Source organism: Nerophis lumbriciformis, linkage group LG08, assembly GCF_033978685.3.
Source record: "Nerophis lumbriciformis linkage group LG08, RoL_Nlum_v2.1, whole genome shotgun sequence".
Taxonomy (NCBI): domain Eukaryota; kingdom Metazoa; phylum Chordata; class Actinopteri; order Syngnathiformes; family Syngnathidae; genus Nerophis; species Nerophis lumbriciformis.
The window spans coordinates 17169239-17185729 of record NC_084555.2 but is presented as its reverse complement, the minus strand read 5'-3'; the positions used below and the strand labels follow the sequence as shown (position 1 = coordinate 17185729).

The window sequence follows — 16491 nt, the reverse complement described above, 5'->3', positions numbered from 1 at the left end:
CCTTAATCACAAATGTCTCAAAGGGCTGCACAAGCCACAACGACAATTAAAGAAATGACACAAAACCGTCAGATGTCTTACAGACCCACAGTCACTAATTTTGGTTTTACTATGAATTTGACTGATTTCAAATGAGAACAGACACATTTTGTTGTCCTATCCAGTTTTCATAGATCTCAGGTTGTTATTTAAGATATTTTAACAATTTCGAGGGAGAATTCATGCTTTTATTTCAACACATCTAGACTAGTTCAATGCACTTAATGTTGAATTAAACCAGGCTTCAGTTGAACTGTTCCAGTTATTCTAAAATGCTGCTGCTTGTCTTTTGCCAGGCACAAGAAAACATACAAATATTACCCTCAATTCAAGCTGCACTCCGTTGGCTTTTGCTTCATTTCAGAATCCATTAAAACATTTTATTTGCTTTAAAAAAATGTAATGCTATGATGTCAGCGCCTTATCGTACTCCCGACCAAAGTGTGCTTTAAGTCTCCCTGTTGTACCCACGACCATTTTTCTCTGCATTGGCTCCGATCTCCCTCTGGAGATTAGACTGTCCCCCTTTTTAATGACTTCTAAATGGCGTCTCAAAAAAAATGTTATTCTATGGCTTTTAACTCACCTTCAAAGTAGTGTGATCCGTCCCTCATATATCTACATATTTATTATTTTATTTGACTTATATATTAGTTTTATTTTTGAAATATCAGTGATTGCTTACCAGTTACTTATCAGTTAACATAAATATATCATTCATATTGTTACAACTCCAGAAAAGGAGCATACAGCTTTGAAGTCTATCCTTAGGTTTAATTTCCTATTTACCTTAAACATGAACAGCTTGGGATTTAAAATAAATGATGCTTGTAACTCTTATGATGCAATAAACAAATACTTAACAAATCAGACTTGACACTAACACAAGGCATGCAAACATATTGTCATAGTGCCGTTTGAGAACAGCCTAGCAGCTTCCGTAGAGATGAACCAGAAATGCACGGTAGCTCACACTTGTTTTGTGTGCTTAACCTGTGTGAACAGATGGTATGCGCTAACAAGCTAGGCTAACTGTAACTACTTTTGGCAGAGGCCACCACTGATCTCGTATTCCTGAATCCAGGCCGCTTAATTAAATGCAACATTTAATCTACTCCGTTTTGCAGTCCGTCATCTGTTCCAAAACAACACTTATAAGCTTCCGGTCCAAGTAATTGGAGTCTTAAACAACTTAACAATAACAGTACACATGACATTTATAGGGAATATTTTCAAATTTCACAAGCTGCACCCCTGTCTGTAATCAAGTCATCCCACTTAACACACCTGACTTCAGTTTCTCACCAGGAGTATTAATTACAATATTGTGGTATTTTCTTCAAGGTAGCAGTGATGGACTGATCGTGTATGAATTAAATAAAGACTGATATGGTAATGAAACTTCCAAACCATTTTAAGTGCCAACTAAAGTAAAAGACAACCAATTGGTACAATAATATTTTACTATTGTTTAGTTCACGAAATTCCCAGTTTGAAAGTGTATTGTTGGCAGCATGGCCATGCTAAAGGGGAAATACACTTTTTTTTAAATGTTGCCTATCATTCACAATCCTTATGTAAGACAAGCACACGTATCTTTTTATGCATTCTAACTTGTAAATAAACGTTTTTAAAAGTTAACTAACAATGGAGCTGATGGAAGTATACAAAGCCCTCTAAATAGCCTCCATCAACGTTGTATATACACATGATGTAAGTATAGGCAAGTTTATATTAATATGTAATATTTACATACGTGGGTCATTTTAAGCATACAGTGGCATATTCATTTCACAGACGCAACACAACTTTCACTATTCCATTCAACAATAACAATACTAATCATGCAGACTTCATGAGAGACAAAGTCTTCTTTGGGACAAAGAAGACATGATAATCCAGAAATGTCTTTTTGGGACCGAATATAATGTTTAGAGGCTTTGTGCTAAACAGATCCAGCTTTAGTGAAACACTAAGCATCTTGTAGTAGTATTGTCAAGTGCTGAACAAGATATACAAACTATGAACATAATAAAACACTCACTCACTGTACAATGTCTGCTCTCAGTGGGATGCTGAAATATGGGATGGTTATATCTTTCCGTTTAAAGGAAGAATTAATCATGATCTACCCAAAGGTAAAAAAAAAAAAAAAACGTAGTTTGTTTACATGTACAACTGCCACAAAAAGACATGTTTTATGCCACTCCTTCTTTGTCTCATTTTGTCCACCAAAGTTTTTATGCTGTGCGTGAATGCACAAAGGTGAGCTTTGTTGATGTCATTGACTTGTTGGAGTGCTAATCAGGCATATTTGGTCACTACAAGACTGCAAGGTAATCAATGCTAAAATGCTTTTTATGCTAGCCGCATGTTCATATTGCATTGCTATGCCTTGTTTGTAGGTATATTTGAGTTTATTTAATTTCCTTTACTGTGTATTTAATTTATATTTGCATGTCTCATGACACATTATCTGTATGTAATATTGGTTGCATTTCTGATAGTTGTTTGTGTCCCATTATAGACCACAGCAAACGTTACCCAGCTTGCAAAGATTGTAATAAGTCCATTAGAAGAAGACAGCCTGCAGTTTCTTTTAACTTGGACACACACATCTATACCTTTTGGCCACTCTAAGTCAGTAATTTCCAGGAGTTATCTAACCTTTTGAGAAGCCTGCGTTTTACTAATGTTTTCTAATGTTGTAAAAATGTGTAGGATATTAAATTTCACAATGAAGATTTGCGTCAGCCTGCGACCCATAGTAATGTTAACAGTAGGCTATTATAACTGATATAGACATTTAGATCATGTGTTGTCTTCATTATAACAATTACATAAAACTTTTAATTTTTTTGCGGCTCCAGGCGGATTTCTTTTTTGTATTTTTGGTTCAATATGGCTCTTTCAACAGTTTGGGTTGCCGACCCCTTACTGAGAGTAAGATAGCGATAGAGATGTAATTGATCTCCTATACCATAAATGGAGAAGGCATAAACGTGATGTTTTCCTTCTTCCTTCTTTCTTACTAGTACAGGTGGGAATCTTTAGGCACCTCACGATTCAATTACGACTCAGGAGCTACGATTCAAATAAAAATTGATTATTGAGGCATCTTTAATTTAAATATATTGATGCAGTTTTACGATTATTTTTCTTCCACTAAATAAGCGTTTATCACGTGCAACTTTAAAAAACAGTGCATTTGTAATAAGAAACAGTTAATTAATTAATCCCCACATTTATTAAACTAATGGAAATGAGTGCAAAACTGAAACATAAGTGCCCTAAAATAAAGAAGCTGGTCAGATCTCTCGGTGAGGTGGCTCGCTGCAGTCAGCTAAATTTTACAACTGTCTGCATTACTTCATTTATCCATCCATCCATTTTCTACCGCTTATTCCCTTTGGGGTCACGGGGGGTGCTGGAGCCCATCTCAGCTACAATCGGGCGGAAGGCGGCGTACACCCTGGACAAGTCGCCATCTCATCGCAGGGCCAACACAGATAGACAGACAACATTCACACTCACATCCACACACTAGGGCCAGTTTCGTGTTGCCAATCAACTTATCCCCAGGTGCATGTCTTTGGAAGTGGGAGGAAGCCGGAGTACCCGGAGGGAACCCACGCAGTCACGGGGAGAACATGCAAACTCCACACAGAAAGATCCCGAGCCCGGGATTGAACCCAAGACTACTCAGGACCTCCGTATTGTGAGGCAAATAAATAAATCAATTATCGATTATTGACATTTACTAATCAGTTTTATAATTGTCCATGTCCGAATTGCGATGCATCTAAAAATCTATTATTTTCCCCACCTCTACTTACTAGTATACATTTCCTACATAATCAATAAACTTCAGTTCACTTGTCAGTCTCCTTACAATAATGAATGTAATAGCACATTTGGTCGCCATCTTTCTTGCTCTTTCTCTCTCTCCCTCTAGTCTACTCTCTGGAGTTCTGTGTGAAAAGTGGGATAAATTGAATTAGAGCTCCACCGTTCACTTCCTAGGATCCTGCAGCCCGCCGTCAGATAGTTAGAGAGTGTAGAGGAGCTGCTGCTGAAAGCCGAGATAAACAGAGGGCAGGAAGAAAGACACTATAATAAAAATCCCCCTGCCCCTATAAAGAACAGGCCTAACAGCCTCTACTTCCCTTTACTATAAGCTGATAACAGTCAACATGTTTTGTCCTCCCTGTCTTTCTATGGGGGTAAAATGTAGGCAAGTGAGAGAGTAAATGAGTTAATTCCCAATCACATTTATGCCATTTTTGTGTGTGTATCATGAAGTTAAAACTCAAAAATCTGTTATTGGAGACATTCATGTAGGAGTAAGGCCCCGTTTACACTAAGCCGGATAAGGTTATCCAGGGTAAATCCCACCTAACCTTATCCTTGTCCACACACAACAATGCCACCATTTAAGACCCCCTCCCCCCGTCTGTCCGCCGGCGCAACGCGACCTAGTACGCACGCGCGGAAAATGTGCACGTCATAGTCACATCCAGTGTTGCTTTGTGTGCAAGTTCTTAAATGTAACTTATCTGAACAATATCCAGTGTTGTGGTATTTCAATTAACTGGAATCCAGTGTGCTGTGGGGCCCTATTGTAGTGAATCACACCTGAGCCATCATAAATTAATAAATTATTTATTGGACACGTAAACAATGTGATTAAGAACATTTTACATCAATCAAACTAGGGATCTAGAAATCTGGTCAGGACACTCTTCACTCTTTTGCCTTCACCTTCATTGTTCATTCGTTTTTGGTGACTTTATATACTCTGGACCTAGACGTTTATTCCGCGACATACATGGCGGACAATAACTGATACAGTCTGCTTTGCCAATCCAAAAGCATTCACCGTTTTCCGTAGTTAGACTTCCCTCGACGGCCAGGTAATACAAAGCACACGCTAGCTTTTTTATCACATCCACGGGAGCCCGCATTCTCATTGTCTCTCCTTCGACAAAAGGACAACGTTTTTCGCTAAGTAGACTCACAGCTGACCTGGACAATCGAAAGTTATCTTGCTGTCTGAGATGTGTTGTATCCGAAATAGCTGCAATCGCTTTCTCTCAAGGTATTCATGTGGGATTTCCACAAGCGTCTGTACAGACGGAAGGAGAAACACGGGCATGTCTGGATGACTCGCCTTCATATTTCCAGTGGTTAGCTCCAAGTTACGAAATCGCTTTATTATGAAGCTGGCCGTGGCGCTTTTTGACGTCACTTCCTGTGTGGGCGCGGTCTTTCCGCCGTCACTTCCTCTCCGAACACAGTTTGTAAACGATCAATGAGTCCATATAAAGCTAATTGCCGGAGATTCGAGAAATACATGGCGTACTTACCCGTGTAAAAATTTGTCCGAGGAGGGGGACCTTAAACGCTGGTTTAGTGTGGCTGAAACGGGGCTTAAGCTAAATAATTATTTGTTTAAGGGGTTAAACGACTTAGTGTAGACATGGCCCAAAGCTAAACCCAAAAGCAGCTATGCAGCCTTAACATACTCCCAGTTTTATTAATCTGTGTCCATTTATCCTGAAGGCAATGTAATGGAAAGCCGCTACCTTTACATGTAAATGTGACACTTAAACACAATTAAAATAGACTGAAAATCACCAGTTTATCTCTCTCACATGCTCACTCGCACTCTTTTAAGTGCTGGAGACCTATTTGCATAATGCATCCATATCCACAGGCCATTAGCGGCAACATGAGCGGTACACGTGCATATAGTTATCATACTGATCAACCATTGCAAGCCTTTCTATCTGCACAAAAGAGTAAAATTACAGTGCAGCAAACAATTGAGGCAACAATTAAAATGACACATATTCATCAAGTAATATGTAATTAAAAAAAGAAAACTGCCGAAAGTGCTCAATGCTCAAATGAATGATGAAAATATATATGGATGGTGGAATGAGTCAGGCATACACTACAAATATATGCCAAATAATTCCTTGTGATTCCTCCTTGTATACCTGAGTTCTCTGGTTGTGTGGTAATAGCCAGGTTTTATTGCTTTGTCTTTTGTCATTATTGTTTTCAAGTTGGTTTTGGGGTTTTTTTCCTCTTACTTTTTTTGCCTGAGTCTTCCTGTCGTTTGCTTTCTAGCCTTAAAACATAGTTTTCAGCTATTGATGTTCTAATTATGGTTTTATGATACCGATACAGATCAATTTTTTTTTCAACGTATTTATTGTGCGTATTATTGACAGTTTAACAATATCAACACAATATTCCAACTAGTTCATTATTCTCTTTTATTACATACAATTTATTGAGCGAAACAATGTCAATAGTACACAATAACTAAACAAAAGTAAAAAATACTAATCATATAGGTTTTGCCCTCAGTCGTCCTGTATCCAGTGAATTATTTTCTGAGTTCCTAAACATTAGCAAAAACAACAAAAAAAGATTTTGAAAAAAAATATCGATCTAATCAATCTAGTATTGATCAGATATAGGGCTGGGCGATATGGCCTTTTTTAAATATCACGATATTTTAAGGCCATATCGCGATACACGATATATATCTCGATATTTTGCCTTAGCCTTGAATGAACACTAGATGCATATAATCACAGCAGTATGATGATTCTATTCTATTTTTTTCATACGGTGTTGATCTGGAAATGTTTGCCTCGGCATTTTGATGGAGATGTTGACGTGCGGAGTACGTAAATATTGTTTTTAATATTGTTGTGCAGCACTTTGGAAACATTTTTGTTGTTTAAATGTGCTATATAAATAAAGTGTATTGGATTGGAGTGAGCACTCTTCATTCACTAGCAGGGGACTTTTCAAATGATGCTACATATTAGCAGTAGGCTACTACTACTTTTTACAGCAACGCTTTTGCCCCACACTTGACAATATACGGTTGTCTGTTCGACATCTTCCCACTTGAAGCCAAACCACCGCCAGACGATGGACCCCCTGCTGTTTTTCTTGGGAATTAATTATTCCTTCATTTGTTATCAGATTCGCACCTTCTTTCGCTGGTATTACCGCTAGCATCACAGCTAATGTTAGCCATGCTGCTACCTCTCTGCTCGGGGAGGGCGTATACGTATGTGACGTATGACGTGACGTATGTAAGAAGGTGCGCTTGCTGTCTGTGAGAAGGAGAGACAGGAAAGAGCGAGTAGAGCCTGAAGTGTAATGCCTGCAGCTAAAAGCAACTGTGTGAGAACGTATACTCGATATCACGATATAGTCATTTTCTATATCGCACAGAGACAAACCCGCGATATATCGCGCATATCGATATATCGCCCAGCCCTAATCAGATATTGATAATACCCTTGGTATCTACACAACAAATGTATGGATCAATCCGCCTTCTTACATGTTGTGCAACACGTCTACACTTCTTAAAGTTGACCTAGCACTTATGTATTCTGTTTCAAGCTAGTTTAGCAGTTAGCTTATCATGCCTGCTCATGGTTTGCTCTCGGTGTGTAACATGTATAGCCTATATCCATCCATCCATTTTCTACCGCTTATCCCTTTCGTGGTCGCGGGGGGTTCTGGAGCTATATGAGATAATAATACTTGATAGTGATACTAAGAAAAGCAGTTTATGTGTTGTAATGGAAGTGATTATTATTAACTGGAGACGCCTAAATAGCTGCTAGCCACTTGTCAGCCGGGAGACTAAAAACAAAAAACGTGTCAGATTGGATCAGCGTTTTCGATCTGCATTAAAAGGTATTTATCAGCCATGGCGATCATAAAATGTTTCAAGAAAATTGGCTAATACTGTTCAGTGGCAGTTTGAACGGCACATCCTTAGTTTTGACATTTTTGCAAGATTTTTCAGAAGCTTTGTTTTTTTAAATTATTTTGTACTTTGTTCCCAGTATTTTTGTTATTGCTTTTTGAGTGTTTTTGTGCTATTAGAAATTCACATGTTTGTTGCACATCATTTACGACTCTCATGTTTACATTGTCACAAAAACCCTTGACATTTAAAATCTGGGGAAATCATTTGGCAATGACACCTGGATTTTTTTATTACCATTGATTTTTCACAGCAAACTTGAATAAAATGTTGTATAAGAAAATCTCTGAAGGTAAACTAGACAATTATTTATTGGATCAGTATACCTTTTTATCTGGGTGCACAGAGACATATTGTGAGTTATTTAATGCTTTTATTTTCCAAGATTGTTTGTGAAATTATGATTAGGATTCAACATATTGTCAATACACAGGTATAAAAAATACAGTTTGATCAAATATGGTTTAGCATCAAATCCAGAAGTGCATTAATTTATGTAGTTATGTATATGTGTATGTACAGAATAAATATTAGGAGTATGTATAAATATACAAACTAAATGTAATGGATAGAGTAATATATAGAAATATGCAAGCTATGAATGATATGCAAAGTGAAAAACACTACTTAGTTATTAGTACACAAAAATAATATACAGTACGTTATGTTCCAAACATGCAAATGGGTAAAATCAGTGCAAATATAACGAAAGGGATCTATCTGTAGGAGAGGGAGTTTAAACGGGAGACAGCGCTTGGGGAGAAGCTGTTCCTGAGTTCCATGATAATAAAAAGCCAGAAATAACAACTCCCTTTAGGCAGAATGAATTTAATGAAGGTGCTCAAACGTATGCTTTGTGTTAGGTCTTAAACCTGGGTTATGCTCCTTCTTTGGGGTACCAGTATACAGGGCCCTATGATTTCCCCATTAACAGAATTGGCAAATAAAAAACGGAATCTACTAATAAATGTGGCATTTCACGAAAATGTAGAAATATGACTGAAATGCTGTCATTGTTAGGAGAAAGAATGTTTGTTTGAGGAAACCATTTTTCCAGGGACCGCTCATTCGTCCCTGAAACACTCAACTGCCTCCTCTCTAACTAAACAATGTTGAAACGACAACTGAAAACAGCGACTAAATCTGTGAACAAACTACGAAGCTAATGCTAGCCAACACATCTCGTCTGGTTGTGTTGTGGAGGAGATTGTAGCATCTTAAAACATTGTCAATGATAACGATATGGATAACTTGTCAGCTCCTAAGCTTCTAATGCTAGCTAATATTCACACACTAAAACTATTAGGTGTAACGGAGTATCTGAGGAAATGATCGCTGACATGGACACTTGTTTTATTTTAACAAAGCCTCGTCTTCAATGAAAAACATAGCAGCCGTCAAGCGCCCTGACGAGGAGCAGTACACTTCCAGCCTTCACATAACAGTGCTGTGCACTAACAAATGAAGTACATTACATAAGCCCTTTGTATATTATTATTACATTCTTTATTTTTGGGGGGCCAAGAAAAAAAATTATGGCATTTTTAAATTCATTTGAATGATGATTGATTTAAGATACAACTATTTTATTTGTTATCACGGAACAAATAATTGTCTGTCAAGGCACCATGGTATACCCTTGACTTGTATGTAATTTGACTGTGAAACTTGATGGACACTTTAAGTTATAGTTGTCCCTCGCCACATTACCATTAAATACCATGGCTTCACTCTATTGCAGATTCTTTTAAAGCATATTCTACATATTTGGCCTGAATTCAGTGTTACATTAAGTGTTATTTATACATTTTGTGCATTACAGTGCAGCATTACTTTTATTTTTTATTATTATACTGTGGCGATTGATAAAGATACTCACCAAATGGGACTTCAGTTTCTGGGTTAAGGGTGAACACGGGATGTTCCGATAAAGGTTTTATGCTGCCGATTCTGATATTGATCATCGCCGATACCAATCACATGTATGAACTGTATATTTGTTCTATTTATTTGTGGTGAGTGGTAGACGTGGGAATTTTGGGGTACGTCACGATTCGATTCAGTTCACATTATTAGGGTGATGATTTGATTCAGATTAGATTTTCCATTCAATACGATTCCCGTAATATATTATTTTGCGTGCAAATTATAAAGCCTTTTTTTTCAACAGGTTTAAAGATAAGCTCCTCTTGGCTGTCTACGTACAAATCAGTGTTAATCAATCTAATAAAATAAAATAGAGCAAATCAAACCCAATCCCAGCTTTATGATACTTAGCATATAAATTCACAAAGCAATTGGGAAGACATACAAATACAATACATGGAGATAATAGAAGGAGAAACACACAAATTAATAAAACAGTAATAATAATCGTAATAATGATAATTAATAATAATAATAAAAAATAAAAAATAATAATAAAATAAAATAAAAATAAAAATAATAATAATAATAATAATAATAATAAAAATAATAATAATAATAATAATAATAATAATAATAATAATAGTTGTTTAATGCTTTTATTCTATAACATTTAAAAATATATATATATATATATGATTTTTAAATCAATTCTCAAATTATGAATCGAGTCGGAATAAACATTTTAATTGTGAATCGATATTTTTTTGTGAATCAATATTTTTTTAGCATAGTGAGTGCTAATGACCATGTAACAATGTTCAAACCAGTTCCTTATTCTCTTTTAATTACATACAATTGTCGGAGCAAAACAATGTCAATACAAAACAATTAAACAAAATTAAAAATTACTCTCTCTTACTTATTAAAATCTTTTGGTTTTGTCCTAAAAAGTCCTCCCGTGTCCAAGGAATTATTCCCTGAGTTTGTAAACATCGACAAAAACAACAACAGTATTGAGATAATAAAAATATTGAATTACTCTTGTATCGATAATATACAGAGTCTACCTCTGCGGTATTGACGCCACGAAAGATGAACTCTTTTTGTTTTGAGTAGGTATTTCCACGTAGTGTCCATGTTTTAGTGGCCGGGCAACCACCATAAGAATGACCCTTGGAGGATCCTCTCGGGCTACTGTCCCGTAATCTACAGTAGAACATACTCAAGCCTACTATATTCAGGGTTTCCCCTAATGTAACTGATAGTGGCGTACCACAAAGGTAAAATTGCTGCCACATCTTGAAAATAAGTTGTTTTTTCAACCTGAAAACAAATTAGAGTAATATAATGTATTGGAGCTTCCAGAAGAAGTCAAAAGTCAGACGCTATTTTTAACTTTCATTGCCAATCTTATGATGACAACTAGCCAAATTCCAACAGGTTTTTACCTCCCCTGCAAACACATTCATGTCTGGACACACAAAACTTCTTCATTGTCCGGCAATCTGCATGGATGGTGTGCTTGCAAACATGGGAAAAATAAACACCAAACCAAAACCACATGGACATAAAACATTACCACCAGCAGGTCGTTACAGTATGAATGGATATATATATATACCTTATTATTTTCACTATTGACGATTGATGCACCGGGTATTCGGCCGCTGAAAAAAGACTTGGATCATCAAAAACAGCTCTGCCGAAACCGGTTGTTATGATGACGTACACAAGACGCACACGGTTCTCTGAAGCGTTGTAAGCATGTCTGCGATGTGGATGTACTTTAATACATCCCAGTTATACCCGCGGACAGCAATCTATAGAATGTGCAAATATTAACAGCCTCCAACTGGAGTAGCTGCGCCAAGCAAGTTTGACGTCATGCTTGCTGCAGCTCGCTTTTCGCCTGGGACATCGAGGGACAGAAGTAGAGTCTCTAAACACAAGTGTATTCATAATAACACCAGAAAGAGATGTTAGATGTGTTGCTAGTCCTTTTTAATAAATAAAAAGTCACTAAAAGTCTTGAAAAATTCTCAGCAAAGTACTTTGTACCAAAAGCAGCAACAATTGAAAATATAGCAAAACGATATAATCTAAAAATATAGCAGAGATGTTTAAACAAGGACACGTTTTTTGTTTTTTGTTTTTTTTCACCGATTGTCGCTTTTCACCAGCGTTTTGTATACCTTATTTTCCGGACTATAAGGTTGAGCTTACCATTCAATGCTTTTGAAGCGTTGGAAGGGGTGAAAACGGTCTTGAGTTGAAGATGTCAAGGCAAAGTGTCAATCTGTATAATCATAGCCAATTTTGATGATCATATTGATACTGAACATCCCATGTACAAAGGAATGAAAAGCATTCTTACCCAACAGCCATAGATGTCACACTCAGGGTGACCGTATAAACAACGCCAACACTGTCATAAACATTTGCCATATTGTCAAACCACACGAAACAACAATGACAAACCCATTTCGGGAGAACATTTGCACCGCAACACAACATATACACAACAGAACAAATACCCAGAATCCCCTGCAGTACCAACTCTTTCGGAACGCTTCACTATTTGATATGGTACAGGGTGTAATTATAAATGTGACCAATAGATGGCAGGTAAACATAAGAGATAAGTCTCAAGTAAACAACACCAATATTTTAAATGTTCCATTGAAAATATAGAACATTACACACGGCCCTCAAAAATCTATCAAAATGTTTTAGTAGTAAATGTTTTAGTGCCATTTCTAATATACCGTATTTTTCGGAGTATAAATCGCACCGGAGTATAAGTCGCACCTGCCGAAAATGCATAATAAAAAAGGAAAAAAACATAAAATCGCAAACTATGAAAAAAACTGCAACTTATAGTCCGAAAAATAGGGTAAAGTAGTGTAAAGTTGTTACTTATATCTGTCAGTAAACTCGCCATGAAAGCGCTAAAACATACCGTTGTGGTGAGTTTACATTATTAGAGTTCCGGTCGGACGGTTTTTCACGGGACACATTTCCGGTGTGGTTGTTTACGGATGAGGAGATGCTGCTCCGTTATTGATTTAAGTAAAGTCTGAATGTCATTAAAACAGTTAGCTCCATCTTTTGACAGTTCTTCTACGCCCGTCCTTGCACGCTACACCGCTACAACAAAAATGACGGGGAGAAGACGCTGCCGATGGTGAGCCACGTAAGTAAGACCGCCCACAAAACAGCGCATCCGGAAGCGACTGTCAGAAAGTGTCTAGAAGATGATCTGTAAAACATAATCTATGCAACATTTTGACCAAAGAACCACCATTACATGTTATGTAGAGTAGATCACAAGGAAGTGTTTTCAATGTAGAAAATAATAATAATAATATGACTCCTTTAATGCGGTGCGCCTAATATATGAAAAAATATAAAAAATAAGCCATTCATCGGCAGTGCGCCTTATAATCCGGTGTGCCCTATGGTCCGGAAAATACAGTATATTTGCCGGGTCAAATCACTTATTATTGGTCGACTTCAAAGTAATGCAGTTTCTTACATTTTGACTCGCCGAAAGTTTTATCGATCACAAAAACTGCATTTGTTTTCTTTTGTGTTATTTTTTTTAATGAATTAAGTAACGTTTATGACAGTGGTTCTTAACCTTGTTGGAGGTACCGAACCCCACCAGTTTCATATGCGCATTCACCGAACCCTTCTTTAGTGAAAAATTAAAAAAAAACATTTTTTTTCAAATTCAAGAAAAAGTCATATGTTTTTTTTACTGGTGCACAAAATTAACCGTGCATGAACATCAATCACCTTGTTCAAAGAACAAACCCAACACAGTACATGAACTCACAACAAATTACACACCTTACACACATTACCATGAATTGATTAACATGGACCCCGACTTAAACAAGTTGAAAAACGTATTCGGGTGTTACCATTTAGTGGTTAATTGTACTGAATATGTACTGTACTGTGTAAACTGTACTGTTTCATATAATGTATTCTCTTCCTTTGCAATCTGCTAGTAAAAGTTTCAATCGATCAATCAAACAACCTGCAAATCAGATGGAAAATTAGAGGGAACATTGTTTGGGGGTATCCATAATACGCTGATAGGGAGAAGTTTTTATTTACACGATAACTCGGATGTGTCCTTACCTCCGTGGTGGAGGGTCCGCCAAACCCCTGAGGCCGACTCACCGAACCCCTAGGGTTCGATCGAACCCAGGTTAAGAACCACTGGTTTATGACAACCTTTTTTCCAAGATATAACAGGATAATGCATACATGTAGTAATCGTTTTCAAAGCGCTTACAAAAAAAGTGGGACCCCAAAAATGTTCTGTGGGACCCCATCTTTTATGACTTGACATTTTGAACATTCCTAGCGCCAACACTGTAATTAATATGATACTACTTTGCGGAAATGTGTTTACCACAATGACGCTTGGAACCAACTGGTCGCGATAACCGAGGGACAATTGTACCGCTTTGATTGAGGAACAGACATGCTGCTGGTATGAAAACAAAATATGAGCCTTCCTCAAGATGGGTGTTTCCCTTTCCCCCTATTTCTGGGAAATATCCTTTTTTTTTTTTTTCTTTTTTTTTTTTTCAAAATGCAAAATGTGGAGGTACAGTATGCTTCCCTTTTACTGTGCAATCAACTACTGGGTCTATGTAAAGGCTGCAATGTGTGTGTACACACGCACACCCACGTCATATTTTAAAGACAAGAGGAGGTGCGACGTGCACCCACGTAGACCTGCACGCACAAACACAAACACGCACACACACACACACACACACACAGCATGGTGCCAGCTCGCTTGCGCGCGCACGCATAACATTGAAATACATGAATTTTTCATGCACATATTTTGCTGTCGGTGCTGTTACAGCGCGTTCATGTTTTCACTCCACTGTGATGTAAAAAGGTTCTCACACTGCACACACGCGCGCGCGCAGACGCGTGCGCATGCATGCCTCTTTCTGGTCGGAGACAGACAGATGCGTAATAGTGGCTCAAAGATCTGCAGGATAGTCTTAAAGGTGCATGTGTGCTTCAGGTACCACCGCCGTGGGAGTGTCTCACATGTCCACGCACCTACTGCACATTCGGGCCAGAGGATTGCACCCAGTTTGCGCAATTAACCTGCACAACTTTACCTTTGGAATGTACTCTCTTTTTTTTTTTTTTTTACAGTAGGCCTTTATACACTCCACCCACGGAATGCATCTGCACCCCCCGCCTCGTCCCGTGAAAAGCAGCCCTCATCATTCCATCACTTAAACAAACACGCGTGTCGAAGATGACACACATTAAAATACAACTTTACCTCTTTGCTGTGTGTCTTGTGATGTTGCCGTTCTTCGACCACCGTGTCAGGGTGCAATTATCTCTCCAAATCCCATCATTGGCGTCCGGTTTGAGGCTCGTAACTCCAAATAGGTTCCAACTTGGCCATTAATGCATGTGTGCGTGGGAAAGATGCGCAATATCCCTTCGGATTGACGTTAATTCCGTAAAGGTTTACTCTTCCAGAGGGGTGCGTCCGTTCTGCGTTCTCAATCCTCCTCCTCGCCCTCTATTCTCTCTTGCCGTCTGTATCGCCGCGTCTCATCCCTCCATCCGCCCGCTTAGGGAAGAATCCCCGCCGAAGAGAAAGCGATAGGAAGCCGTCACACTTAAATGTGCTCTTCCCTACTTCCGCTGCGTCCCGCCACTGTTTCCTCCTTTCCCCACCAGCCGCCGTCGTCGCGCAGGAGTCACACCAAGAATTCCTTCACAAAACCAACATATACTTGAACAATAAATGCTTTCCCCAGACCGGCTAAAATAGCTTAATTAAACAAATAAAACACATAGTGTGGTCCGAAATTCCCAGTCTTGTCAACGAAACATTTTAATTCACTTTCCAGTCTTCCTATCCGCGTGTCTCTCGCAGTCGACTCGACCCCGAGCGTCTTCAAATGGAGATAATTATAAAACAAGCTCGGTTCCAGGGAAGGTTCGAGTAAAAGTTTTTTTCTTCTCCCCGGCCACAGACGGTTTAATAGCAGCGGTCCAGCCAATGATCCATCCGGCGTGATCGCTTCTCCTGCGCGGTTAATCCAGACAGCGCATCGGGTATCAGTTGTCAAGTGTGAGGCATTTCGGGGGATTCCACTTCCTGTTCTGGAACTACCAAAATAAAACACGAGTGCATGTCCGTCGGTCTACATGGGGACAATGTGTAACAGCAAGGTTATGATAATGAAAAACACAGTAACATTTAAATGGATTAGAATATCACGCATTGATTGATTGATTGAGACTTTTATTAGTAGGTTGCACAGTGAAGTACATATTCCGTACAATTGACCACTAAATGGTAACACCCGAATAAGTTTTTCAACTTGTTTAAATCGGGGTCCACTTAAATTGATTCATGATACAGATATATACTATCATATATACTGTCTTCACAATACAGTCATCACACAAGATTACTAAATAAACGGACTCAAAACACACGTATTATAATTTCAGCTTCTAAATCTATTGTTTTGCTTTTTAGTTGACATCTGCAATTTTATACTGATACCCAGGGCCAGCCCAAGGCATAAGCGTACTAAGCGCTTGCTTAGGGCCCCGCGGCCACCAGGGGGCCCCCAAAAGCAATTAACAAAAAATTATTTTTTTTTATTTTTTGCATGTACGAGTCTGACTGATGATTTCTAAATGATCAAAGATATATTATTGTACAAAAACACAATTTTAGGTCAACATTTTTGCACATT

The 16491-nt window shown here is 38.1% G+C and overlaps 1 protein-coding gene across 4 annotated transcripts in view; it reads right to left on the bottom strand.

Annotated features, from left to right (window-relative positions):
* LOC133611506 (leucine-rich repeat and fibronectin type-III domain-containing protein 5-like) overlaps positions 1–15837 on the bottom strand; it is a 313487-nt gene extending 297650 nt beyond the window's left edge. For all 4 annotated transcript variants that reach the window (XM_072913651.1, XM_061968349.2, XM_072913648.1 and 1 more), the window contains exon 1: positions 15048–15837. The gene's annotated coding sequence lies outside the window, so the exon portion shown is untranslated. The remainder of the gene's footprint in view (positions 1–15047) is intronic.
* Between the last annotated feature and the right edge of the window lie 654 nt (positions 15838–16491).